This window comes from Microtus oregoni, unplaced genomic scaffold, assembly GCF_018167655.1.
Source record: "Microtus oregoni isolate MIOR12 unplaced genomic scaffold, Mior012 000018F_ref0000195, whole genome shotgun sequence".
NCBI classification, from domain to species: domain Eukaryota; kingdom Metazoa; phylum Chordata; class Mammalia; order Rodentia; family Cricetidae; genus Microtus; species Microtus oregoni.
This window is the reverse complement of record NW_024543077.1, coordinates 21,099,294-21,127,084: the sequence shown is the minus strand read 5'-3', so window position 1 is coordinate 21,127,084 and position 27,791 is coordinate 21,099,294. Positions and strand designations below refer to the sequence as shown.

Here is a 27,791-nt window from a genome sequence, read left to right as displayed (position 1 = left end):
TTATTCTTTTTTTTTTTTTTGATCCAAGGGCCAGCTGTTTAATCCACTGTAGAATCCAGACTGGGAGCTGTTGTAATTGGTAGTTCAGGCCCGGTATTGGGCACACGGGTATCCTGTCTGTTGTGCTGATGAGAATCACCTTGATCTGTCTCCCTCTAATCAGGGAATTATCTAAAGCCAGGGAAGTCCTCACTGACTCTTTGTCTAAGAATTCTACATAGGCCAACCCTTTGGCAAGGCCACTGAATTTCCCACAGACTATAATAACACAGTTGAATGAAACCACATCCATGAAAGTGAGCTTCCAGCTCTTCTGCTGTTACACCATAGTCCACATTGCCAACAAAGATGGAACTGGCATCAGCCTCCGTCTTCTCCTCAAGAGATGTGATCACTGAGCCAGCATTGCCTGTGGTTGTACTCTTATTTATCTGCTTCTCTACCTCATTTTGTAGCTCCTTTAACTTCTCATTCTCTTCCTCTATCTCCCTGACTCCCTGAAGCTTTGATCACTTCTAGCAATCATATAGAGAGTATCATACACAAAAATATATACAAACATACACAAAAAATAGCAGTAACCTTAATTTCAGAAGTGGTTGGAACTCCAAGTAGTTAGAGTAAATCAAGTTGATTTACATGTACACTGATTCTTTAAAAATCTGTTCTCTTGAAATTTCATTTAAAAAGATTTCATTTCCTCACTGTAATGCAGACTTGGATTCCATCACCAATTGTAGGAAACAACATGGTAAGTGATCCTAACAGACATAATTTTCTTTATTAAAAGAAATGAGATGCTTTCAGTAATCAAATCTATTTTCTGTAAAGTAAAAACATCAGAAAACTTAAAGTGAATATTGTAAATTTTGTGAAACAGCCCTTCTCACCGAACCCATTTTCTATTATTGGTAATGGAGAGAACAGGAGTGTACAGGATGCGGGATGGCCAGTGATTCAGTGATTTTGATTAGAACCTTGTTCTTCTTTAAGAATCAAATATATATATATATATATGTGTGTGTGTGTGTGTGTGTGTGTTTGTCTGTGTGTGTAGATTTGTGTTTGTGTTTGTGCTTTGTTTTGTCAATGGTATCATCCATATTGTTGATTTTGTCAACCATATTTAATTATATCATTCATTGTTTGTGAAAATGATGAACCTTCCCCAGTTTATATTCAGAATATCTTTTATACTCTTTGGTGATAAACAGTTTTACTTTTCTCTTCTTGATCTCAGATGCTTGCTTCTAATTATTTAATTTTATTTTTTCATTTATATTTTAACAATAAAGCTTGCCTGAAGATCATAAAGTAAAACAGATGCCATGGCCCGCCTTACACCCCAGGCAATACTGACACACACCTTTAATCCCAGTAGTCACACTAGTTTGTTGTAGAGTCAATGCTGGTGTCTCATATCTTTAATCCTATCACTAAGGAGTTGCAGATAGGAAGTGGCATGCCTGGGCAGAGAGAGGAATATAAGGTGGTACAGGAGAGGAGTTTAGGATTGAGTGTTTTGTAGAAATAGCATTCACTTTGAGGATTTATAGAGACGGGATACCCCATTTGGTGAGTCTTAACAACATTTATCTAGGGCTTCCCTTGGAGGGAATGCTGAGGCTTCCCCTCTCTGAGCCAGACTCAATGCAGCCAGCCGCCAGGTCAGACATGCTGAATCTTTCCTGGTAAGCACACCTAGTGGTGGTATGCAGATTAATATCTGAGAATTAGCCTAGAAGAAGCTAGATATAATGGACCAGGCAGTGTTTAAAAGAATACAGTTTGTGTGTCGTTATTTTGGGGCATAAGCTAGCTAGCCAGGCAGACAGGAACTGGGGCAGCAGGAACATACCTCACAGCTCCCCATAACAAGAGAGGAGCTGAGGATTGGGTGTTTTGTACTAACAGCCTTCACTCTGAACACTTTATAGGGACAGGATACCCCATTTGGTGAGTCTAAAAACATTTATCTAGGGCTTCCCTTGGAGGGAATGCTGAGGCTAAGGAAAAGTTAGATTAAGAGAAATGAAGACAGAATCATAGATTAGACTGAGAGGATGAAAGGTCAATAGAAAGCAGCCTGAGTTTATTTCTCAGCCAGCATATGTACTAAACACAGTCAAAAGGTAGATCAAAAAGCAGTACAGTCAGCTCCCCACCTCCCTGCACTGTGCTTGGAGGCAGCTCAAACCTGTGCATTATCTGATCCAGCTAAGCAGCTTCTAATCACTAACTAGGAGTGCCCATGGCTGGCCTACACTAGCCCAAATCCTAATAGAAAAATGGACTCTTTGAGCTGGGCAAAATGCTTTTTCTGTTGGCTAACACCGATGTTACTAGAAGAACAGCAGGCATGCTCAGACTCGAATCTTTAAGTCTGAAATGACTCCAGATGGAAACTGAGTCACACGTGGGCTCCCACATTGGACTGGGAATTTTATAGAGCTAAGAACTAGTGCTTGGATGCTGTGCTTCTCTGATCTTTCAGCTTTAAGCGCTACATCTAAAATCTAATTTAAATAAAAGGCTTCTTCTTAATTCCTGTTCATGATTTTGGGTCTAAATCTCTATCAATAACTTAAAATTAATTTTTTGAATTCTGTATTTAAATAATAAACTATGCTCCTTTAACTGCTTTGAGCTTTACTACATACAGCATTTAAAGGTTTTCTACAGTAAACCACGATCATTCTTAGCAGTGAGCATTAAAATCTTAAAGACGGGCGTAGGGCCCCACAACATTGATTCCTCCTAGAGTGTGGTAATGCCACTAAACTGACTACCCTCCCCAAAGGTCAGCTTTAGGCTATAAATTATTCAGGACAATTCCAAGATTACTATCTAAGACGGTGCTCATGCACTACACTAGCCAGAACTTGAGATAATTCCTCCACTTTCCCATTACACAAAGACTGGGCAAGAGATAATACGGGCAATTCTCCCATGAATCGAAATTATCCTAGGTTTATTTCAGGGACTCTTATAGATGCCATTGCCCACAGACAACAAAAAATAATTTTAAAAGCATGGTTCCCATATTCCCAAGAGTTGTGCTAAGCAGTTAGGTCATTCATTAGTTCATGATTTATGTCATCATTGAGATGGAGGTGGTAACAGGTTAATGTGGGTAATGGTATAGATGCCATTGCCCACAGACAACAAAAAATAATTTTAAAAGCATGGTTCCCATATTCCCAAGAGTTGTGCTAAGCAGTTAGGTCATTCATTAGTTCATGATTTATGTCATCATTGAGATGGAGGTGGTAACAGGTTAATGTGGGTAATGGTAAATATATAAACAAAGGAGATAATATTTAGTTATCTTGTTTTGAAAAGAAAAAGGGAAGATATAGAAAATATAGGATAAATGATCGATTACTAATCTGCGTTTAAATAAAAAACTATTTTTATTAAATATTTTACATTAGTATGGATTTTTGTATATTAATACATATTTGAGATTATTTTTGTTATATTGTCAATGTTTCTAATCTTATTTAACATATTTTTGTATATTCATGGAAATTTAAGGTTAGTTTTGATAAAACATACTGTACATACATTTTTACTCTTATGTAAGGTTTTCTGCCCAACAAGTCACTTTACGATGTAAAATAAATCTCTAGTCCTGAAAATTACTATTACAAGCTATTTAAATTAATAAAATTACAAGTTAATACTTACATATTATAATCATACTTACAGTCATGTTAGGTAGGCTTTCAAGTTGAAACAAAAAGACATTTCATTTTTTTCATGATAGGGGTCCTTTGTATTACTCTGGCTGTCCTGGAAATCACTTTGTAGACCAGCCTGGCCTTGAACACACTAAGATCAACCTGCTTTTGCACACAAGTACTGGGATTAAAGACATGCACCATCACTCCCTGGCCAAAAATACATTTTAAATAAGTCATCAAACATTTCCTATTCAAAATATGGCATTTTAGATGTTTTGATTATATAAGGCTTTTATGGCAAGGCATGTCTGTTCCTGACAACACCAATCTACTTCAGAGAAATGATGGCTATCATAGAGATGACTAAATGTAATTAACTTTCTTGCTGGCAAGACTTAGGCACTGGCAAGAAACTGCCCTTTGAGTTGACTACTGACAGTATACTGTCTAATTAGATAGGCAGGACATGAAAGAAAGTGACAGCTGAGCATTGCCATGGCAAATCAGGACAATCCTTCAAAATTCCTGCTTCACAGAAACTTGATCAGATCTTCTAGGTGTATAGGCTAAAGTTAAAAGTCCAACAGTACAGTGGAATCTTGGGTGCCTATCCGGGCTGTCAGTTGTTTTTGTCATTTCTTGGTTTTTTAAAATTGTTTTTTATTGAGGTATATATTTTTCTCTGCTCTCTTCCCTTCTTCCACTCTTCTACCTTCTCCAATGATCTCCATGCTTGCAATTAGTTCAGAAGTTTCTGTCTTTTTCTACTTTTCATGTAGATTAGATCCATGTGTATTTCATTTAGATTCCTCTTTGTTATCTAGGTTCTCTGGGGTTGAAAATTGTAGGCTTGTTTTCTTTGCTTTAGATCTAAAAGCCACTTATGAGTGAGGACATTGTATATTTGTCTTTCTGGGTTACCTCACTCAGTATGATGTGTTGATTCATAAATTTGCCTGCAATTTCAAGATGTCATTATTTTTTCTGCTGTGTGGTACTCCATTGTGTAAATGCAGCATATTTTCCTCATCCATTCTTTGGTCAGGGAGTGTTTAGGTTGTTACCAGGCTAATACAAATAGTGCTGCTAAGAATATCGCTAAACACATGCCCTTGCAGTATGATTGAGAATCATTTATGTTATACCTAAAGTGGTATTGCTTGGTCTTGAGGTAGGCTGTGTCCTAATTTTCTGAGAAATCACCATTCTGATTTCTAAAGTGATTGTACCTGTTTGCATGCCCACCAGCAATGAAGAAGTTTTCCCTTCACCCCAGATCCTCTCCAGCGTAAACTGTCCTCAGTGTTTTTGATTTTGGCTATTCTTACAGGTGTAAGGTGGGATCTCAGAGTTGTTTTAGATTTCTTTAATGTTGAGCATTTCCTTAAGTGTCTTTCAGTCATTTTATAGTCATCTGTTAAGAGTTCTCTGTTTAAGTCTGTACAATTTTTTTCCATTGGCTTATTTGTTCTTCTGATGACCAGTTCCTTCAGCTCTTTATATATTTTGGATATCAGCTGTCTGTTTGAAGTGTGGTTGAAGAAAACCTTTTTCTATCCTGTAGGCTGCCATTTTATTAAATATTTCCTCTGCTTTTCAGAAAGCTCTCAGTTTTAGGTGGTACCATCTATTAAGTATTGCTATTAATGTTCGTGTTGCTGGGGTTATATATAGAAAGTGGTCTCCTGTACCAATGTGTTCAAGTGTTCTTTCCACTTTCTTTTCTATGAAGTTCGATGTGGTTGGTTTCATGTTTTGATCTAATTGGACTTGAGATTTCTGCATGGAGTTAGATAAACACTATACTTTCTGTTTACTCAGGTAGTATTATATTTTTCTCAGGTCTCTAATGGAGTTAATACTAGATAATTATGGTACTCTCTGTTGTTACCAAATTGAAACAACTCAGAAACTAGCAAGAAATATGTAAGGTTAAGAGATATAAAAAGTTTATTTTAGGTTGGGATAAAAAGTGATTTAGGTACAACACTTTGGACTTACCTAGAAGGATAGATAATGAACAATTTTCTCTAAATTTACCAAATACAAATGGATTGTTCATTGTTTCCTATATATATTTGTATATAGTTGTTGTATATTTTGTATATAGCTTTACTGTGTTAGTTAAATTCTTCATTTTTTATTTAGTAAGAAAAGGGAAAAGGTATGACATTTTGTTCATGTTCTCATAATAAAGCTTGCTTGGAGTCAGGACACAGCTAACAACAACCTGACTGAGAATTACCCTAGAGGTTTGAAGGACTTTGGCCAGGTAGGTAGGAATCAGGATTATTAAGGCAGGCTTGTGAGAAGATATGGGCCCTTTTCTTGCATGGAGAAATTGAAGAGTAGTAGTCTCCAGGTGGCTGATCAATTGGTTTTCTGATCTTTCAAGTTCTTACCCTGCTGTCTGATGCCTGAGTTTTTATTTTATATTATTTCAGTTTAGTTTAGGTTTTCTGAGACAGGGTTTTTCGGTGGCTTTAGATCCTGTCCGGGAACTCATTTTGTAGCCCACGCTGGCCTTGAACTCACAGAGATCTGCCTGCATCTGCCTCCCAATTGCTGGAATTAAAGGCACGTGCCACAGCTGCATGGTCTGAATTTTTATTTTAAGTATCAATTAGATTACTGCTTCAGTAGGGATAGAGCTAATTAAGTAAGCCCTTGAAAAGTGAAGCCTCACCAGTCATTCGTGGTGCATTTCTGTGAGTTCAAGGCCAGTCTGGTCTACAAGAGCTAGTTCCACAATTTCTGTAGTCTTTCCTCATTCTCCCTACATCCAAGCACCCTGATCCTGATTTCTCCTGTTAACATACCCAATTACCACCATTCAATTCAGAAGACCTATTCTAGTGCCCCTTTCGGGGAGATTGATGTATCCCTCCCTTGATCCTTTGTTGTTAACTAACTCTGTGTCTGTGGATTGTAGCATGAATAATCCTTTACTTTACAACCAATATTAATGTAAAAGGGAGTTCACACCATTTGTATTGCTGGGTCTTGAGTTACGTTGAATCCTAATTTTCAGAGAAACTGCCATACTGCTTTCCAGAGTGGTTGTACAATTTGCATTTCCACCAGCAATGGAAGAGTCTTCCCTTACTCCCACATCCTCTCCAGCATAAGCAATCATTGGTGTTTTTGATCTTAGCCATTCTGACAGGTGTAAGGTGGTATTGCAGAGTCATTTTGATTTGCATTTCCCTGATGGCTAAGGATGTTGAACATTTCCTTAAGTGTCCTTTGGCCATTTGATATTATTCTATAGAAAATTCTCTGTTTAGTTCTGTACCCCATTTTTAATTGAATTATTTGAAATTTTGATGTTTAATTTCTTGAGTTCTTTATATATTTTGGAGATCAGTCCTCTATCTTTTGTTTTAATTATTTTTCAGTCCTCTATCTTGCATGGGATTGGAAATTTTTCCCATTCAATAATCTGCCTTATTGTGTTATTGACTGTGTTCTTTGCTTTGCAGAAGCTTCTCAGTTTCAGAAGGTCCCATTTATTAATTGTTCCTCTCAGACTCTGTGGTACAGGTGTTATATTTAGGAAGTGGTCTTCTGTTCCATGCTTGGAAGGCTACTTTTCACTTTCTTATCAGTTTCAGTGTGGTCCAAGTTATATTAAGGCCTTTATCCCCTTTGGACTTGAGTACTGTGCATGGTGATAGATATCGATCTATTTGTACTCCTTTACACATTGATATCCAGTTACGGCATAACCATGGTGTTGCAGATGCTTTCGTTTTTCATTGTATAATTTTAGCTTCTTTGTCAAAAATCAGGTGTTCATAGGTGTGAGGATTAATATCTGGGTCTTTGATTCAATTCTGTCATTCAACCTGTTTGTGTTTTTGTCCATCATCTCTTCCTCAAACCTCCAAAATGAACTGTTTGCTTAATTAAAACATATGTTCCCAGCAGTCTCAATCATCTCAGTGTACCATTTTGATATTGTCCCGAGCAGTTTGTAGTCCAAACCTGATGTTTAGATGGTGAAACAATTACATAGTGCAGTTGAAATCTTCCTTGTGTGACTCACACTTCTTCTGGAGACATCGGAGTCACTGTAATGCATGCTCATATTTCATTGCAAAAAAACTTAATCATTTTAATTGTCATATGCAGCAGATCTGTAAGAGGTTAAAGATGAGTATTTGTTATGTATGCCTAGATTTCAGATAGAGACTCAAACCCAAAATTAAATACAGGAAGCTAGATGAAACCATTCCCTAGAATTAGTTACTTCTCTATATGATCATTAATATTATGGCTAAAGGGATATTTGTTGTTAATTTCTCCCAGAAATTACTGTAAACTCTTTGCCAATGTTCACTTCCTGTCCATAATTATTCAATTTCAACATTAGTAAAACATGCTACAATTTAACCTTGGTAAATTCTTGCTAATAGATGAAGTTTCAGTTTTCTTTTTAAAAACAACTCAGACTTTTTTTCCACATAACTTTTTAGTTCATTAGTATGATTATATGTTTAAAATATAGATTACAAGATAATATCTTTCCTCTGCAGTAAAATTCCTATAGGGAATACATAGAGCATAACATGTCTAGAATGAAGGCCAGGAGGTGGTGGCTCAAGCCTTTAATCCCAGCTCTTGGGTGAAGAGGCAGGTGTAGTTCAAGGCCAGCCTGGTCTAGTAGAGCTAGTTCCAGGACACATTCAAAAGCTACAGAGAAACCTGTATCAAAAAAAGTCTTGAATGTAATCAAACTTCACATCCAAACAGTACATAAGTGCCTCCTATAATTTTATTTCCACTAAACCATGTCTTTCTCTGCTTTAGATGATAATTCTCTTTGACTATTTAAATCCTTGTCACCTTGTATGGTTTGGTTCTAATTACTGTTTTCAATTTTTTACTCCAATAGTGGGATATAGATGGTCAATATCTTGTAAGAATTTCTGAAAATTATTTAGATTCCACAAGAAAACTTTCCTAATTTTTAACTTTTGGGCTCAATTTTTTATAAAAGTATTTTATATGCTGAATAATTAATAGAATCACCTTTTTGTATATTTTCAGAAGTAATCCCCAAGGAGACAGAGTTTGTTTTACTTCACCAACCATTTTCTCTAAAGTATTTACGTTTGAATCAGCTAATGAAATTCCATATAATGTTGAAAACATACCTAACTTGAGTATAATTTCAATTGTAATTAATAACAAAGTACTAACATGCAGTACTTTATATAAATAAGTAGTTACTTTTTAAAATTAATGTTAATGATCTACACTTTTACATCATACACATATATGCCCCTTTATTCTTTTTAGATTCAGTAATCTACACTTTTATCCTATCATTTCATTGGGTTCCATTTGTAAGTGGATGTATATTTATGAATATATAGAGCTGGTTTTGGATATGGACACTGGCTCTGTATCTGTATAAATCCAAGCATACCATTAAAATAAAAATTCAGAGTTTCTCTCTCATGTCAGGAGCATGGGACAGAAAGAAAAAAAGAATTTAGAAACAATTTTCACTTTTCTCCATTTCTATTTTTGTCTCAATTGTACATGTCATTGAATATATATGTCTGTATATGACTATATAAATAATGTTTAAGTTTTCCACAATGAACAATGAATTTGCCTGAAGTAATTTTGAAGTTTCCAGGAAGAAGTTGGGGCCCCACAACAACAACTCAACCTGGTTGATAGGATGGCATGATGATGATAGTGCTACTACCAGACGTGTTTTGCATACCAGCTGCTCAAGATGGTTCCAACTTGGTTAGCTGAAATGGTCCACTTTTTACAATGTTCTGGACAGACCTTATAAGAGGAAGCTCAGAAAAACTTCACAAAATACTCAGAGACTATTTGAAATCATACCAGACTGTAATCTTGGAACTTACCAATCATTTTACTTTCACAGGATCCCATAGAAAGGATATCGCCCCCATGACAGCTGGAAGTAATTCTAAAAGACTACATCCTCTCTCCCAACAAAGTTTGTCCTAGGGGTAGGGACATCATTTAGGGGTTGATTATAATTGGTCTAGGGTTGTGGGTTGGACGGGAAATTTTATGGGCTCAGGGATTTGTTTGAAAAATAAAGGGAAGCCGGGCGATGGTGGCGCACACCTTTAATCCCAGCACTCGGGAGGCAGAGGCAGGTGGATCTCTGTGAGTTCGAGACCAGCCTGGTCTACAAGAGCTAGTTCCAGGACAGGCTCCAAAGCCACAGAGAAACCCTGTCTCGAAAAACCAAAAAAAAAAAAAAAAAAAAAAGAAAAATAAAGGGAAAATTGGATGGAATTGGATAGTGTGAGTATACATACATTAATAGTAATAGTGAGTAATAGAATGAATGCTTGAGAGTTATAATTTATAGGCAATTGCTTTGATATAGATTTTTGTATATTGACATAAAGTTAAATATTGAATATTGTATGCATTCATGCTTCTTCCTTTGCTTAAAACATTTTACATGTTGATAAATATACTTATGAAATTGCAATGTACATTTCTTCCACTGATTAAGACACTTATTCATTGGTTACATTTTGAGCCCATTGTTGTTTATTGTACAATATTCTAATATGAAGTCTTAGTCTTTAAGTTATATAGGTATTAGAATTATAGATCAATAGTCATTTATGTTTGCCATACTTATAGTTAGAATAATCAGGTTTTTTAGACACATAAAGAATACATTTTGCATAGATAGGTAATCTTCAACCACTTCAAAGAGCTGTAAAATATGGAATTTAAATAACCTAGGGCACTGTTGAAGTAAGACACAATTACTACTGGTAGCATCAATCTATTTTCCAGAGAATGTTGACCACAAAAGACACTTGGACCTTGTTTTCTTATTGTCAAAACTGGCCTTTGGGCAAAGACATGCTCATGCCTTAACCTCTGACAAGATACATGGTACCGAAAATGGACAAGCAGTACTGTTAAATCTTGACTGGCATTTATCTCAGAGACAAATATACCCACCTCTGTTTTCGGAGTGTTGTGGTAAAGGCAAAATACACCAATATGCCCAGTTTGTCCATCTTTTTTTTCCTTTCTGTAGTCATTAAATTTCTCATACATACAACGTCCTGTTGATCTTTTCTCTTTTTCTCTCCCTGTGAATAGATACCACTCTTATAAGGTGGTATCCTATACAAATGACATAGAAATAACAGAATTGATTCTCCTTTTCAATTTCCATCTAAAGTGACTGTCTATGTCATGGAACTAGAATGGGGAAAACCAGAATCATAAAACTATACTTTCAAAGAAGTATGCATTTCACTGTCATACTTACATTGTACTCATGTATGGTATATTTTTGAAGGAAGTGACCTATGATGATGTGCACATCAACTTCACTAAGGAAGAGTGGGATTTACTGAATCCTTCCCAGAAGAATCTCTACAAAGATGTGATGCTGGAGACCTACAGGAACCTAACTATTATAGGTGAAAATGAATTTCTTTCATGTTTCAAAAGATGGAGACAACTTTTCCTTGGTTTATGATTTTGTTCTGTAATTTTTTTAGAGAAAGAAGAATCAGGTGAATAACACAGTCACAGTTCTTAGGTGCACTTAAGATAATAAGCTAATTGTTGCACATTCTTAAATAATATAACATATATTCTGGTACTGTATTTTAGGATACATTTGGGAAGGCCTTAACACCGAAGAGCATTGTCAATGTTCTAGAAGACATGCAAGGTAATTTTCTTGGGCAAGTTCATAACAATTTCCCTTGAATTGTTTGTAATGTGTTCTGGAACTTTAAAACAAAAGCAACAGTGTTAATAAGCACAGCTTTAAATGTATTGATGGCTATTAAGTTCTCACAAATCCATATATGTGTAATAGGGGCAGCGGGGCTGCGTCCCCGGCACTCCGGCCACCTGGCTAGCTTATGTTCCGAAATAACAACACACAAACTGTATTCATTTAAACACTGCTTGGCCCTTTAGCTCTAGCTCTTACTGGCTAATTCTGATATCCTGATCAACCCATCTCTAAAAATCTGTGAGCACCGGTCTTAGTGAGCACCGGTCTTACAAGGAAGATTCTAGCCTACGTTCATCCTGGGTCAGAGCTCCATCGCATGTGTCTGGCTGGGAGCGGGCATGGCGTCTCTGTCTGAGGCGTCTTACCTCACTTCCTCTTCCTCCCAGCATTCGGTTCTGTTTACTCCACCCACCTAAATTCTAAGCTATGAGCCCAAGCAGTTTGTTTATTACTTAACCAGTGAACTCAACAGATTGATATATGACACACCCACATCACATATACCTCAATTTCATGCATGTGAATTGCATCTGCAAAACCTTCATTTAAGAAAAAGTCTAGGTAGCTATGCCTAAACAGATATCACCATTTGATTCATAGCACCATGAGAGCTATGTTGTAGAACTGCTGCTTCATTTGCTTCTTGCAATTCATGACAGAAAATGTAGACATATTTCAGTGATGTTGAGTATAGCTGCAAAACTTTCTACTAATTCAATAGCCCATGGTAAGCCTTGTATCACTCATATACTTTTTGTGACTGTGCTAAGTTTAGTGAAATCAGATTCGTCAATGGTCAATGGGCAGTTGTTGTGGAGAAACCTTAATATCTATACCACAAGTCTGTGAAATTCGAACCTTGTGGATTCATTTTGGAAATCTTTTATACACTATTCTTTTTTCATATATATATATGAAATATATATATATATATGATATGTCACTCTTGATACAAGTGTATGAGCAAATGAATATGGAAAAATTTAGCATACCTCTCCTTCAGAACAATTAAGAAGATAAACTGTAGTTCTTATGTAGAGTGTACATGTTTAATTTGATCGAAAAATACAAAGTTAATTTATTTTCTATCACCATGGTTAATAAATACAAACTCACATTACAACAAAAACAAACAAACAAACATGAGTTCTAGCTCTATGCAAATACTTCTGGGTGTCTTAGTTCACTTCCCAAATGTATAATGACTCACAATATAGTAAAATTATGAATTGAGTAAAGTTGGTAGAGCACTCAGTATATGCAGTTCCTTTAAAAAATGTAAAAAAATATCCTATAAAAATATAGGTATAGTTATAGATGAAAAGATAAACCATGGCACAATGGAATTTATCATCACAAATATTTTTCTAGATGTAAATGACACCTAATGAGAGAACAAAACATGATTTTAAACAAATCTATAAAACCTTGATATTTGATTCCTTTTTATAATTTGAAAAAATATGAAATTAATTCATATAGGTATGAGGTTCAACTAAATTGAATGTGGTAAAGCTTTTACATGTGTAAATTATCCTTGCAGGATTGAAAGAAATCAAACTGGAGAGAAGTTTTCAGTATATTCTCACTGTGGTAAAGTCTTGTCTTATAACACTCATCTTCTAAGGAATGAAAAAACACATAGCGGAGAAAAATGCTGTGAAATTAAGCAATGTGATGAAGTCTTTTCTTATCACAATCATCTTGAAATGCATAAAAGAACACACACTGGAGAGAAACTTTATGAATATGGTCACGATGATAAAGACTTCCTTTATGAAACTCATCAAAGTCATAAACGAACACATACTGGAGAGAAATCATATGAATGTAATCTACATGGTAAGGTCTTTGCTGATCACAGTCATCTTCAAAAGATTAAAAGAATATATACTAGAGAGACACCCTATGAATATAATCAATGTGGTAAAGCCATTGCTCAATGTATTGTTTTTCAAACACATAAAAGAATACGAACTGGAGAAAAACCCTATGAATGTAATCAGTGTGGTAAGGCCTTTACACGTCATAATCATCTTCAATTGCATAAAAGAACACATGCTGGAGAGAATCCCTATGAATGTAATTGGTGTGGTAAGGCCTTTGCACAACACAGTAACCTTCAAGTGCATAAAAGAACACATACTGGAGAGAAACCCTATGAATGTAATCAGTGTGGTAAGGCCTTTGCACAACACAGTAACCTTCAAGTGCATAAAAGAACACATACTGGAGAGAAACCCTATGAATGTAATCAGTGTGGTAAGGCCTTTGCACAGCTCATTCATCTTCAAAGGCATAAAAGAACACATACTGGAGAGAAACACTATGAATGTAATAAGTGTGATAAGACCTCTGTATGTCACAGTGATCTTCAAAGGCATAAAAGAACACATACTGGAGAGAAATCCTATGAATGTAATCAGTGTGGTAAGGCCTTTGCACGTCACAGTAATCTTCAAAGGCATAAAAGAACACATACTGGAGAGAAACACTATGAATGTAATTAATGTGATAAGGGCTTTGCACAAAACAGTCATCTTCAACTGCATAAAAGAACACATACTGGAGAGAAACCCTATGAATGTAATCAGTGTGGTAAGGCCTTTGCTCAACATGGTGTTCTTCAAATGCATAGAAGGACAAATACTGGAGAGAAACACTATGAATGTTATCAGTGTGATAAGACCTTTGTATGTTACAGTGATCTTCAAAGGCATAAAAGAACACATACTGGAGAGAAACCCTATGAATGTAATCAGTGTGGTAAAGCCTTTGCACACACAGTAATCTTCAAAGCCATAAAAGAACCATATGAATGATATCAGTGTGATAAGGCCTTTGCAGAACCCTGTAAATAACAGAAAAATTCTTCAGAGATCTCAAAATAAAAACACTCAACTTCATATAGAAAAGCAAAAAAAATGCAGCATAGCCAAAACAATTCTACATAAAAAATAATTTCTGGAGGCATCATATTCCCTGACTTCAGATGACTGCAGAGCTGCAGTACTGAAGAGAGCCTGGTGTAGGCACAAAAACAGATAGGAGGACTAATGGAACAGATGCTGGCTAAGACCCAGACATCACTCCACTCACCTACTACACCTGATTTTTGACAAAGCACCAAAAAATATAAAATGGATAAAACATATTTAACTAATGGTGCTGGCATCACTGAATATCAATGTTTGGAAGAATGAAAGTAGATCCACATCTATCATCATGAACAAAACTCAAGTCCCAATGGATCAAAGACTACAACATGAAGACAAACACACTGAATTACATAAAACAGAATGTTGGAAGTACACTTGAACACATTGGTAAAGAGGACCACTTTCAAATTATAACCCCAGGCATCACAGACACTGAGAAAAATAATAAATGAGATCTTCTGAAGCAAATGTTTTTGTAACAAAGGACATGATTAACAATACAAAAAAGGCAGCCTGTAATATGGGAAAAGATATTCACCTATCCCACATTGGACAGAAGACTGATCTTCAAAACATACAAAGAACTTAAATAATTAATTGGTCATCAAATAAAAAATGGAGTACTCCAATAAAAATGGAGTACAGACCTAAATAAAAAAACTTTTAACATATGAATCTAAAATGACTGAGAGACACTTAAGGAAATTTCCAAACTCCTTATTCTTTAGAGAAATGAATATCAAAACAAATCTGAGATTCCCTCTTACATCTGTAACAATAGGCAAGATCAAAACACTGATGACAACTTAAGCTGGAGAGGATGTAGAGTTAAGGGAACACTCCTCCATTGCTGATGGGGTTACAAACTGAGTCAGCTACTTTGGATATCAGTATGGTTATTCCGTAGAAAAATAGAAAGCCACCTGGCTGGTTGTGAGGCATGGCTTTAATCCCTGCACTTGGGAGGCAGAGGTAGATATCTGTGACTTCAAGGCCTACCTGGTCTACAAGAGCTAGTTCCAGGACAGGCTCCAAAGTTAAAGAGAAACTGTTTCTTGGAAAAGCAAAAATTAAAAAAAAAAAAAGAATGAAAGAAAATTAAGAAACAACTTACCTTAAACCCCAGCCATGCCGTTTGAATATGTACTCAATGGATGCTCAAGGACAAATGCTCAACTGTGTTCACAGCAACATTATTTGTCAGATCCAGAACCTGAAAACAACCCCTCCATTAAAGAATGAACAAAAAATGTGGTATATTTACACAATGGAGTACTACACAGTGGATAAAAACAATTACATCTTGAAAATTATGTGCAAAGTTATGGATCTAGAAAACATCATAAAAGAGTGAGTTAACCCAGAACCAGAAAGAAAAATATATGTACTCACTCCTAAGTGATTTTAGACATAAATGAGAGGATAGTCAGCCTAAAAATCACAATGCCCAGAACATATACAACCAAGAGGAAACAGAGACTTACATAAATCTATTCTATATAGGACATAGAGAAAGACAAGATCTTAGTCAATTAGGAACATGTGAATCATGGGAGAAGAGGAGGTGGGATGAAGGTTGAGTAGTGGCTAAATATATAGTTGAATAAAAAACAATTAAAAAATCCTTGATTCACAGCCGTTTGTGGGTGAATTATACATACAAAGTGATAGTATAAAATGAATAGCTGAAATATGGAGCTTTGTAGCTGAATGAAATACTTCCTTTTCCTAAAGCAGACTGATTTATGATATTTAATTAAAAACAATCCACATATTTTCCAAAAGACAATTAAAGATTTGTACCATATCTCCCAATCTTCCGAAACCTATAATCGCACATAAAAAAAAAACACATGAGACAGAAATGCTTGATTTTACTTAGTATAGCTGCATCATTCTAAGTTCATCATGTAACAATGAGTTCATGTTTTAATGATGAATTTTGAAGGCTGTACAAGCCAGTGTGACAAACCCTGAACTATTTGAGTACTAACTGAATCTTTGACTTTTGAAAACACCAAGTTAGTGTGTAAGAATATCTTGGGCTTTTATAGGTCAGATGAGTGCCTACAGAGCAATGGATCTTATATACAATATAGCTAGCATCCAGAATCAAGAGCTGGATTCAAGAAAGCAACCACACACTTTGCAGATTCATTTATAATGTAAGAGACCATGCCCAAGTGGATTGATATTTTAAAGCTATTGACTGAAGGAGCTCTAACTGCACCTACCCATTTAACTTAATAAGAAACTCCAAACCCTATACAAAACTATGTACACAAGAAACAGATGTCAAAAGTAAAGTTAGAATTACAATAAGCATAATCAATAGTAAGGAAGGAATACATCCTAATGGTTTGATAAGAATTTTATCCTAAGGAGTCCATGTTGTAGTAGAAATGGCTTAACTAGATCACAAGAGGATGGTCAGTATGATTATCTCATCTTCAACCCCATCAATTCCTGAGAAGAGCGATAATATTTCTTGAGTAGACAGGTCTAGCAGCTTCCAAAAAGGGTAGTAGATGACAGAGACAACTGACTGACCAGTCAACCAAAGTCTCATCACAGCATTGAAGAATAAGACTTCATAGCAGAATATAAAACAGTCTTTAAACAACTATGCAGTAAAGCAGGACAATGACCTCAAAATGTAAATAATGTATAAAAATCTTGATCAGAGGTAGAGTTATATAATGCAATATGATAAATATATCATAAAATTGCATCAATAAAAATATGTTTTAAACAGGTAGAATCATGCATTTGTACAATCTGACAAAAGAAAAATAACCTTGTATAGTTGTGATAAATATTCTAAACAAAAATAGAAACATTCTATATAATAAATATGATTTGAATTTGTGTCAATATACAAAAGTCTATACCTATCTAAATCCATAAATAATAGTTCACAAGTATTCCTTATATTACAAACTGTTATTAGTGTGAGTAAGTAATCTACCTATTATCCAATTCCATTTGCCCTCTTTTTGAGATCTCTGGGTATACATAATTTCACCCAACCCTTAATAATCAATAATAATAATCAATTCTTAAATGTTGTCCCTGACTGTGAAGACAAACTTTGTTGGGAGAGAGAATGGCATCTTCTAGAATTGCTTCCAGATGTCATGGGGGCAATGTTCTTTCTATGGGATATGATAAAGGTAAAATGATGGTTAAATTTCAAGATTGCTGTTTTGGATAATTCCAAAAGGTTTCTGAGTATTCAATATGTTCTTTTGAAGTTCTTATTTGGAATTCTGGCCAGAACATTGTAAGAAGGTGCAGGATATCTGCAGCTTGTACCCATAGATCGGTCTCATAGTGCTATCAGCATCATCCCATCATATAAACCAGGTAGAGACATTGTGGGACCCTAATGTCTTCTTCTTGGAAGCTATTCTTTGTTGAAAATGTAAGCATTATTCATGTAGACATATTTTCAGTGAAAATAAAAGATATAGACAAAATGGGCATGAAGGAAAGTAAAATGTTGCTTTAAAATGGATCTTCTTTCTGTCCCATATCTGAAGGCTCTTGACATGAGACAGAGTTTTGAATTTTTCTTTTGACTTCATGCTTGGATTTAGAGAAGCATAGACATTGTCTAATTCTAAAACCATTTCTGGTTCTGAAGTAGAGATGTAAACACAAAAAGACATCTTCTAAAGCTGTAGCCCATACAAAGCACCTAACACATTATCTCTCTGGGGGTGTGCCTCCTCACAGGTATACAGTTTAGTAGCTGCTCCCTTCCTGAGATACAAAGCATTCAGTGTGGCAAAAAGAACCAGAAGAGACAGATCAGCTACTACAGGTGAGGGAAAAATGAAAAATATTTCATATATTGAGAACAGTGTAAGCCATGGCTTAGAGGCTGCAGCAAAGTCAGCAGGACCTTTAGAGACATTCATTCCTGTGCCATCAGAGCAGGAACAGCACACATCTGCCCTAAGCCAGGAACTCTGGAAGGAAAACACACTGTGTTTTGACAGTCTTCCAGGCTACCAGCTCTCAAATGCTGTTTGTAGATCACTTCTCTGTGATAGGATAAGAGGTGAAGTGGATATAACTTCAGATAAGTTTGGAAGTGCATAGTCAACATTGCTTTTGGAGAGCTCCAATAAACAGCCATTTAATCGTTTTAAGAAGTCCTACAGTAAAGACCTTTATTCCTCATTCAGCTGTGGCTCTCTGTGATTCTGCCTATTCATACTTCCATAAATACCCTCTTAGGGAAATTATTCTCACTATTCACATGGATGCAGTGTAATCTACAGAAGATGAGGAGACTGTCCCGAAGTCACAGAACGTGTATCCATTTTGGAAAAGACCTTAAAAATTTTTGTGTTCTCAATACACTGCATCCTCTGTCCTTCAATTCTACTGTGTATGCAGGCATAACTCTGCATTATGTAGGCCAGAATCAGGACGAAAGTCTCTGCATTTATCTTGAAGGTATTTTCTGACTACTCATCCCTGGAGCACCTACTCTTTCCTCTGTCCTCAGTTATGTACCTGGTTACCCTGCTTGGAACACTGCATTTATGACTGTGTGCCTCTTGGATCCCTGCCTACACACACCTATATATACTTTCTGAGTAATATTTCCACTTAGAAAATCTGCTACACATCTACTTTTGTGCCTCTAATGCTGTTCCACCTACTCTCATCCCAGAAGACCATCTCTCTGATGGCTGTGACATCCAGATGCATCTGAGACTTTCCACAGGCTCCACAGAGTACCAGCTGCTTGTCATCATGGCCTGTGATTACTACTTTGCAATTTGTCAGCAACTCAGGTACCTGTGCACATGAGCCACAGCTTTTTCTCAATGCCTCCAAGAGCCTTCTGGGTATTCAATGTCATCAGGTAGTTGACAGAAACAGTCATTGCCTTGAGACTGTCATTGTATGGCCACCAAGTATTCAGAAAGTTAACCTGCAAAGTCCTGGGTGTGCTGAAGCTGGCCTGCGATGACACATCAGTTAGTAATGACTTTGTCCTTGTGGGTGCCATCCTTCTGCTACCTCTTTAGGGGAGACCCATCCAATTACCTTGCTTGTAGGGCAGGGTTTCCCAAGGATATTTTTTTACTTATAAAGATTGCGGGCATGCTCCCTGTCTTCCCTTCTGCTTTCCTGTTCTCAGCTGGAACCTCTCGTTCTTAAGTCTATTTCCCAAGTAAAGCTGTATATATTATTACAATTTCTGTCTGCCTTCATTTATGCCGATACACTTGGCGCACCAACGTCAGGCTTTTTTTTTGCCCCCGCCCATGAGTGGCCCAGGCCGTAGGCTTGAATTTTAGTTTGAGAGAACTGCACGCCCAAATCTCACAGCCCTCTGCCTGCATCCTAAATACACAGCACACTCCTGGCCCAGCTGCCAGGTGCCCTGCTGTTTTTTAGTACTTGGGCACCAGTGCGAGAGTCCGTGATACAGCTGCCGCCAGAATTGCTCGGATCTAGCAACACTGGTGCAAGTGCCTCTGTATTCAGCCCCCCAAAACACCTAGCAGTAAAACAGCATGATCAGTACACAACACTACTCTGCACACGTGACTGCTCTGCATCCCCCTTCCCCACGGGTGGCTGAGTCCGGCCTTGGCTCTGCCCCAATTTCCTGGCCCTCCCCTTTGCTATTTACTGTTAACTTTCGGTTTTGAGGATTCCTTTCTGACTGGCTCTGACTTTTTGGCCATATGGACTCAGGTGCACTTTGCCAACACTGGAAAGAAAGGTTGTTACAGGTAAAATTTCTTTTATAAATAAAAATAAATACTGACTTGATGGAAAATGTCTGAAAACATTACAATTCAAGACTTTAACAGCCTTTTTGATTGTACCATGTGGGAGATTTTACAAGAGGTGTCTGTTACCCCACATCTATGGATCTTTCTGGAATTTGTAGTTTTCCTTGGTATTATATGGTTTGATGATAGAAATATGATAAAGTCTTTACGAGATGAATCCAGGATTCTTAAGGCAGAGGCTGAATGCTTAAAAACAATTGAGAATGACAACAATCTTCTCAAGAATCAGTTTGAAGTTCTCCAGGAAGAGAATAGATCTTTGTTTAACATGACTCGATCAACTGAGCAAAATTTAGAAAAGGTACAGGCTGATATTAAGGAGAAATTCATTACTATGGAAGGGGGAACAGCTGATTTGGATCATAAGCTTCAGTCCCTTTCTGTAGGAACTGAAACATTAACTGAGAGAATCAAAACTGTTGAATGTGACAATCAGATTTTGTATAAAGCTTATGACAGATTGGCAGAAAGATTGTCAATACAAGAAGGCACGGTTTATGCCAGGAAAATTATGTCCAAAGATGAGATGTTATCTCTAATGGACAAACTTCATACTTTAGAATCCTCTATGAAGGCTTTGGAACATAATTCTGGACAGGAGATTCAGACATTGCAGAAAGCAATGGTGAATAGAATTGAAAAGTTTGTGGAATTTCTAAATTTTGATGAAGAGGAGCAAAGGGTAGAAAGGCAAATTTTAACTACATCTGTGGGTAAATCTCTCTGGGACAATTCCCACAAAGCTCTACCTACAGCTCTACCTGCCTTTCCAGTAATAACAACAGAGAAGGTGATTGGTTCCAGAAACCCTAGGGTCATCAAGGAAGATACATGGGAGCCTGTACGTATGAATGATCTCAAAGAAATTAAACAGGCTGTTATGACTTTTGGGATGCATGCCTCCTTTGTTAAAGAGATGCTAAAATCATGGGCTGGAGCAAACAGGGCCACGTCCTTTGACTGGCTTCAATTAGCCTCTGTGGTCCTTGAGAGTGGACTGCAATTGAACTGGAAATGCTTATTCAGGCAAGAGGCTAGACTTTTAGAACAGCAGGAAAGAGCATAGGGAATTGAGATTTCCGTATATCAAATTCTAGGTGACGGGCTCTTTTCCGACCCTCAGGAACAAGCTAATTATGATGAACACACACTCTCCATATGTACTACAGAAGCCTTAATGGCTTGGGACAGGGTTCAAGACCCGGGACAGAGAATGGAATCATTTGTCAGAGTTAAACAGGGTCAGAGAGAACCCTTTAGTGACTTTTTACAAAGACTAACTACAGCTGTACAACAAGGTTATTTAACCTATGGGCCCTCTGCAATCTGAAATTCCTTTGCCTTCTTTATTACCAAAAGGATGGCCTATCATAGCTATTGATTTAAAGGATTGTTAGTTCACTATACCTTTACAAGAACAAGATGGAGACAAGTTTGCCATCACAGTACCTACTTATAATAATTCCCAACCTTCGAGGAGATACCAGGGGGCCATCCTCCCACAGGGCATGTTAAATAGCCCCTCCCTGTGCCAATATTCTGTAAATCAACCATTGCAAATGATACGGAAGAAATTTCCCAAATCGATAGTATATCATTACATGGACCACATTTTGTTATCCGATTCAAACATGAATACCTTGAACAGACTGTTTGAAGAAATAAAGATACTTTTACCTAAATGGGGATTGCAGATTGCTCCTGAAAAGATTCAGAGGGGAGATTCTGTTAATTATTTAGGTTACAAAATAGGTTTGCCAAAAATTAAGACAGAAAAGGCACAAATTAGGAGAGATCACCTACGGACTTTTAATGACTTTCAAAGACTGTTAGGGGATATTTCCAGTCTACAACCAGCTATTGGGTTAACACCTGATCTAATGATTCATTTGAACAAAACCTTTGATGGTGATAAAGATTTGAACAGTCCCAGAAAATTAACAGCTGAAGCAGAAAAGTAACTGACAATGATTGAGGAAAAATTACAACAGGTACATGTGGACAGGGTGAATCCAGAGCTCAATTGTATTCTCGTCATACTACCATCAAAAATTTATCCTACAGGAATTTTAATGTAGAAAGATGATATTACCTTGCAATGGATCATTTTACCACATAAACCAAGTAAGATGTGGGTAAGGGGAGATGGGGAAAAAAAGTTAGAAGGGAAGGAGGGTGGGCCTTGGGGAAACAGGAGGATTGGGATAAAGGAAGGTTGGACAGGGGAGCACGGAACCACAATTCTTAGTTAAGGGAGCCACTTTAGGGTTGGCAAGACACCTGACCCTAGAGGGGCTCCCAGGTGCCCATGCCGAGGTCACCAGTTAGTTCCTGGGGCAGCGAGGATAGGGAACCTGAAATGACCCTATCCTAGAGCAATAATGACGAATATCTTGCATATCATCATAGAACCTTCATCTGGTGATGGATGGAGATAGAGACAGAGACCCACACTGGAGCACTGGACCGAGCTCCCAAGGTCCCAATGAGGAGCAGAAGGAGGAAGAACATGAGCAAAGAAGTCAGGACCACGAGGGGTGCACCCACCCACTGAGACAGTGGAGCTGATCTATTGGGAGCTCACCAAGGCCAGCTGGACTGTGACTGAAAAAGCATGGGATAAAACTGGACTCTCTGAACATGGCGAACAATGAGGGCTGATGAGACGCAAAGGACAATGGCATGGGGTTTTGATCCTGCTTAATGTGCTGGCTTTGTGGGAGCATAGCCAGTTTGGATGTTCACCTTCCTAGATATGGACGTAGGGGGGAGGACCTAGGACTTACCACAGGGCAGAAAACCCTGATGGCTCTTTGGACTGGAGAGGGAGGGGGAAAGGAGTGGGGGGAGGGGGAGAAGGGTGGGAGGAAGGGGAGAAGGGTGGGAGGAGGGGGAGGGAAATGGGAGGCTAGGAGGAGGCGGAAACTTGTTTTTTTTTTTCTCCTTTTCTCAATAAAAATAAAACAAGTAAGAAACTGAAAACTTATGTGGAAAAAGTCTCTGAATTAATTATAAAAGGCAAGCTGAGACTTTGTCAACTAGCTGGCATAGACCCAGCAGAAATAATAGTGCCTTTCACTGATGATGAACTAAAGAAATTATGGGAAGATAATGAACCATGGCAAAGAGCTTGTGGTAATTTTTTGGGAGACATTAATAACAACTATCCCAAAAGCAAGAGGCTTAACTTCATAAAGAGAACTTCTTGGATCCTTCCTCTAATCGTCCGTGATGCTCCAATAAACAGAGCCCATACATTTTATACTGATGCCAATAAATCAGGGAAGGCAGGTTACAAATCAGAAGACTTGGGTAAGGTGGAACAAAGTCCTTATGATTCTGTCCAGAAGGCAGAATTATATGCCATTCTTATGGTGCTAAGGGATTTTAAAGAACCTATTAATATAGTTACTGATTCACAATACACAGAAAGAGTTATTTTACATATTGAGACTGCTGAATTTATACCTGGTGATACAGAACTAACCTCATTGTTTATCCAGGTACAAGATATGATCAGGAACAGGCTTTGCCCTATGTATATAACACACATCCGATCCCATTCAGATCTGCCAGGTCCTCTAGCACAAGGTAATGCAGAAATTGATCAATTATTAATCAATTGTAGTGTGCTACAAGCCTCTGAATTTCATAAAAAAATCATGTTAATAGCAAAGGCTTGAAGAAAGAGTTTTCTATTACATGGCAACAAGCTAAGGAGATTGTAAAGAAATGCCCTACTTCTCTTTCTATAACCAAACGTCACTGCCTGCACGGGCTAATCCAAAGGGCACTCAAAGGAATAAAATTGTGCAGATGGATGTGTTCCACTTAGCAGAATTTGGCAAATTAAAATATGTTCATCACACCATTGACACTTATTCAGGCTTTCAATGGGCAACTGCTTTAAGTTCAGAAAAAGCTGATTCAGTAATCACTCATTTGTTAGAAGTCATGGCTATCATGGATATACCTTCACAAATAAAGACGGATAATGGTCCTGCTTATGTCTCTAGGAAAATGAAACGGTTTTTTGATTATTACAATATCAAGCATGTTACAGGTATACCATATAATCCTACAGGTCAAGCAGTCATAGAAAGATCAAATCGAACTATAAATGATATGTTGAACAAACAGAAAGGTGTGGAAAACACTCCTAGAATTAGGTTACATAATGCTTTGTTAACCTTGAATTTTCTCAACGCTAATGAGAATGGAACAACGGCTGCAGAAAGACATTGGATAATGGAAAAGTCTACTGAACTAAGTCAACCAGTTTATTTCAATGATGTGCTGACCTCACAATGGAAGCCAGGGGATGTGCTGCGTTGGGGAAGGGGTTTGGCTCTTGTTTCCACAGGTGAGGAAAATTTGTGGATACCATCAAAATGAATAAAGGTTTGGTTTGAAGAAGAGAATCCACTTGGAAAAGATAACAATTCATTCACAAGGATGGCGATCATACTGATGGTAAGAAATACAGATAGGTTGGGGGTAGGGTTCTTTTCTTATCTCCACAGGAAATTACTCATCTTCAAAGAAATTAAGGGACCCTGAATATTTAATTACTGATGGATGGAAACTAGTTACGACCCACTAAGGTTTGGCAATAAAACTATATATGTACTGTCAGTATTAATTTTTTTATATATGTCTTATCAAACATTTCTTTATAAATATGTAGAGCTGGTTTTGGAGTTGGACTATGACTTAGGCCCTATTCAATCCCAAGTCTGTTGATAAGAGATATTTCAGAGTTTCTGTCTCAGGTCAGGAGCCATGAAATGGGACAGAATAAGAATAATTATATACTTGACAAAGTTTCTTTGCCTCTCCTCATATCTGTGTCTTTCTTTATATGTCAGTATATGTCTTTGTTGTTAATGTTTAAATTTCCCATAAAAACAACAAATTTTCCTACAGTAATCTTTGAAGTTTCCAGGATGAAGATGGGGCCCCACAATATCAACTCACTCTGGTTATTATGACGTCATGAATATTTTTTTAGAGCCAAAATTAGTCCTGTTTTTTGGTACCAACTGCAAGAGACAATTTCAAATGGTGCACATTTTTGACAACACTCTGGCCGGACCTTCACTATTTTAATAATAGCGGTGGGGCTGCGTCCCCAGCATCCTATCTGCCTGCTAGCTTATGCCCCGAAATAATTACACAGACACTGTATTCTTTTAAAATTAGCCCTTACTGGCTAATTCTGATATCCCCATCAACCCATCTCTAATAATCTGTGTAGCATCAGTCTTACCCTGAAAGATTCAGCCTGTCTGACCTGGCAGCTTGCTTCATGGCTTGTGTCTGCCCGGGAGAGGGGAGCATGGCCTCTGCTCCAGAGAGCAGAGCTATAGAGTCTGAGCTCACTTCCTCTTCCTCCCAGCATTCTGTTCTGTTTACTCCACCCACCTATGTTCTAACCAATAAAATGGGCCAAGGCAGTTTCTCTATTAGCCAATGACCTTCCTCCATCACTTCACAAAACGCTCAGAGGCTAGTTACAATTTTCTTAGGTCAAAGGTTAATTTGGGAATTTTACCATCATTTGCTTTCACAGGAGTCACTAAGAAGAACATTGCCCCCATGTCAGCTAGAAGCAATCTTAGAGGACGATGTCCCCTCTCCCAACAGAGTTTGCCCTCAGGGTTAGGGACATTATTTAGTGGTTTGTTTAGGGGTGAGGGGGTGGGGGAGTTATTTTATGGAATTAGGGGTATTTTCAAAAAAGGGGGGGTTAACTGTTTTTATGGGATGATTGGTATTTGTGAATTACTGTTTTTAGAAAATTGTATTGGTACTGTTTCTTGTATATTGATGAATAAATATTGAATGTGAGTGTTCCAACCTCTATTTTTGTATAAGAGTATGTTTATAACATTTTCTATATTGTATTGATACATTTACCATATTACAATGTACATTTCTACCTCTGATGTTATTTATATAATAACATTATTTACATTTGATATGTAATGACATTGTTTGCAGTTGAAGATCATTGTCTTCATATATTGCACAGTTTTTTATTCTCTTAGTCTTCAAGTTAGAAAGGTATTGAGAATTACATGTTTGTCATATTTATTTTTAGGTTAATCAGGTCTTTTAGATACATAGAGATTATATTTAGTATAGATAGTATATATAATGCTCAGCCTCTTTGAAGAGTTGTAGAAAATGGCCTTTAATCTAACCTAGAGTCTGCGCCAATGAGACACAATCACTCCTGGCAACACCACTCTACTCCCGAGAGAATGTTGAGCACCAAAGACACTCCACTGCGAGCTTGTCTTCTTGGCAGAACTGGCCTTTGGGTTAAGAAAAACCCATACCTCAACTACTGACAAAGATACAGAATATCCATAAGTGGATGAAACAGGATTGTCTTATCTTGCCAAGACAGGGTAGGATAGTTCTAAGAAAGTTCCTTTCCTTTAATAATGTTATGTCAGTTATGTTAGGCCTTAGCCAAAGTTGGTTGACTCAACATTGCAAACAAGACTTTGGGTGATTGCCCAGGTAGTCAGTTGTCTCTGTCATTTGTTGCACATTTGGCTATCTCTTGTTTGTTAAGTAATATTAATTCCCTTCTCAGATCTTTGACGGAGTTGAAGATTAGATAATTGTAGTTACTCTCTACATTCTTTAGACTCCTTGGAATAAAATGTTTAGTGTATTTATTATTTGTTCCTATTGTATATAGTTGTATTTGGTTTGGCTCTATCTTATTTAGACTAAAAGGGGAGATGTATGGGAGACCCAGCCAATAACCTTGCTTGTAGCACGGGATTCCCCGAGGATACTTTTTACTTATAAAGATTGTGGGCGCACTCCCCGGCTTCCCTTCTGCTTTCCTGTTCTCCACTGGAACATCTGGTTCTGTAAGTCTATTTCCCATTTAAAGCTGTATATATTATTACAATTTCTGTCTGCCTTCATTTATACCAATACATACCTCTACTCAAGTACCTCATTTGCCTTTCCAACATGCCAATCCTAGTCACCTTCTTAAAGGTGCTTTTAGTCATCCGGCCCTGCAAATGCTTTTCCACCTGCTTGGAGCACCTTGCTGTGGTCCTATTTTCTATAGTATCATCATGTTCATGTACTGGAACCCTATGAACACAAAGGGAAATATCTCTAACATGAACTTTACAGTCCTCTGCATTGTGGACTTCACACCCATGAAGCAGGCAGTGATCTGCAAAGATAGGGATCTTGAATTTCTGTCTGTGTCATCAAATGCCAATACCAATGCAAGGCAGATTATAGAACTATGGGGACCTCCACTGTAGAGACACAGTCTAAGTCTCACTAAATCTGTAAATCTGACTCCCCATTTTTCTTCTGTCCTGAACTTGTCTGAGCTAGTGCCCAGCATTTTAATGTGATCTAATCCCAAGACTTCAGCCTTCGCTAGGTTCCTTCATTCACAACCATAATACCAGCATTTGTAGGGCTAAAGCAGATTGATGGTTAAATTAATGTCATCCTGTGCTATTTGGTGTGACCAGTACCAAGAAAATAAATAGATACTAGACATTAG

At 37.3% G+C, this 27,791-nt stretch overlaps 1 pseudogene; it reads right to left on the bottom strand.

Annotated features, from left to right (window-relative positions):
- Window positions 1–27,273, bottom strand: LOC121458674 (annotated as a pseudogene).
- Window positions 27,274–27,791: the final 518 nt, after the last annotated feature.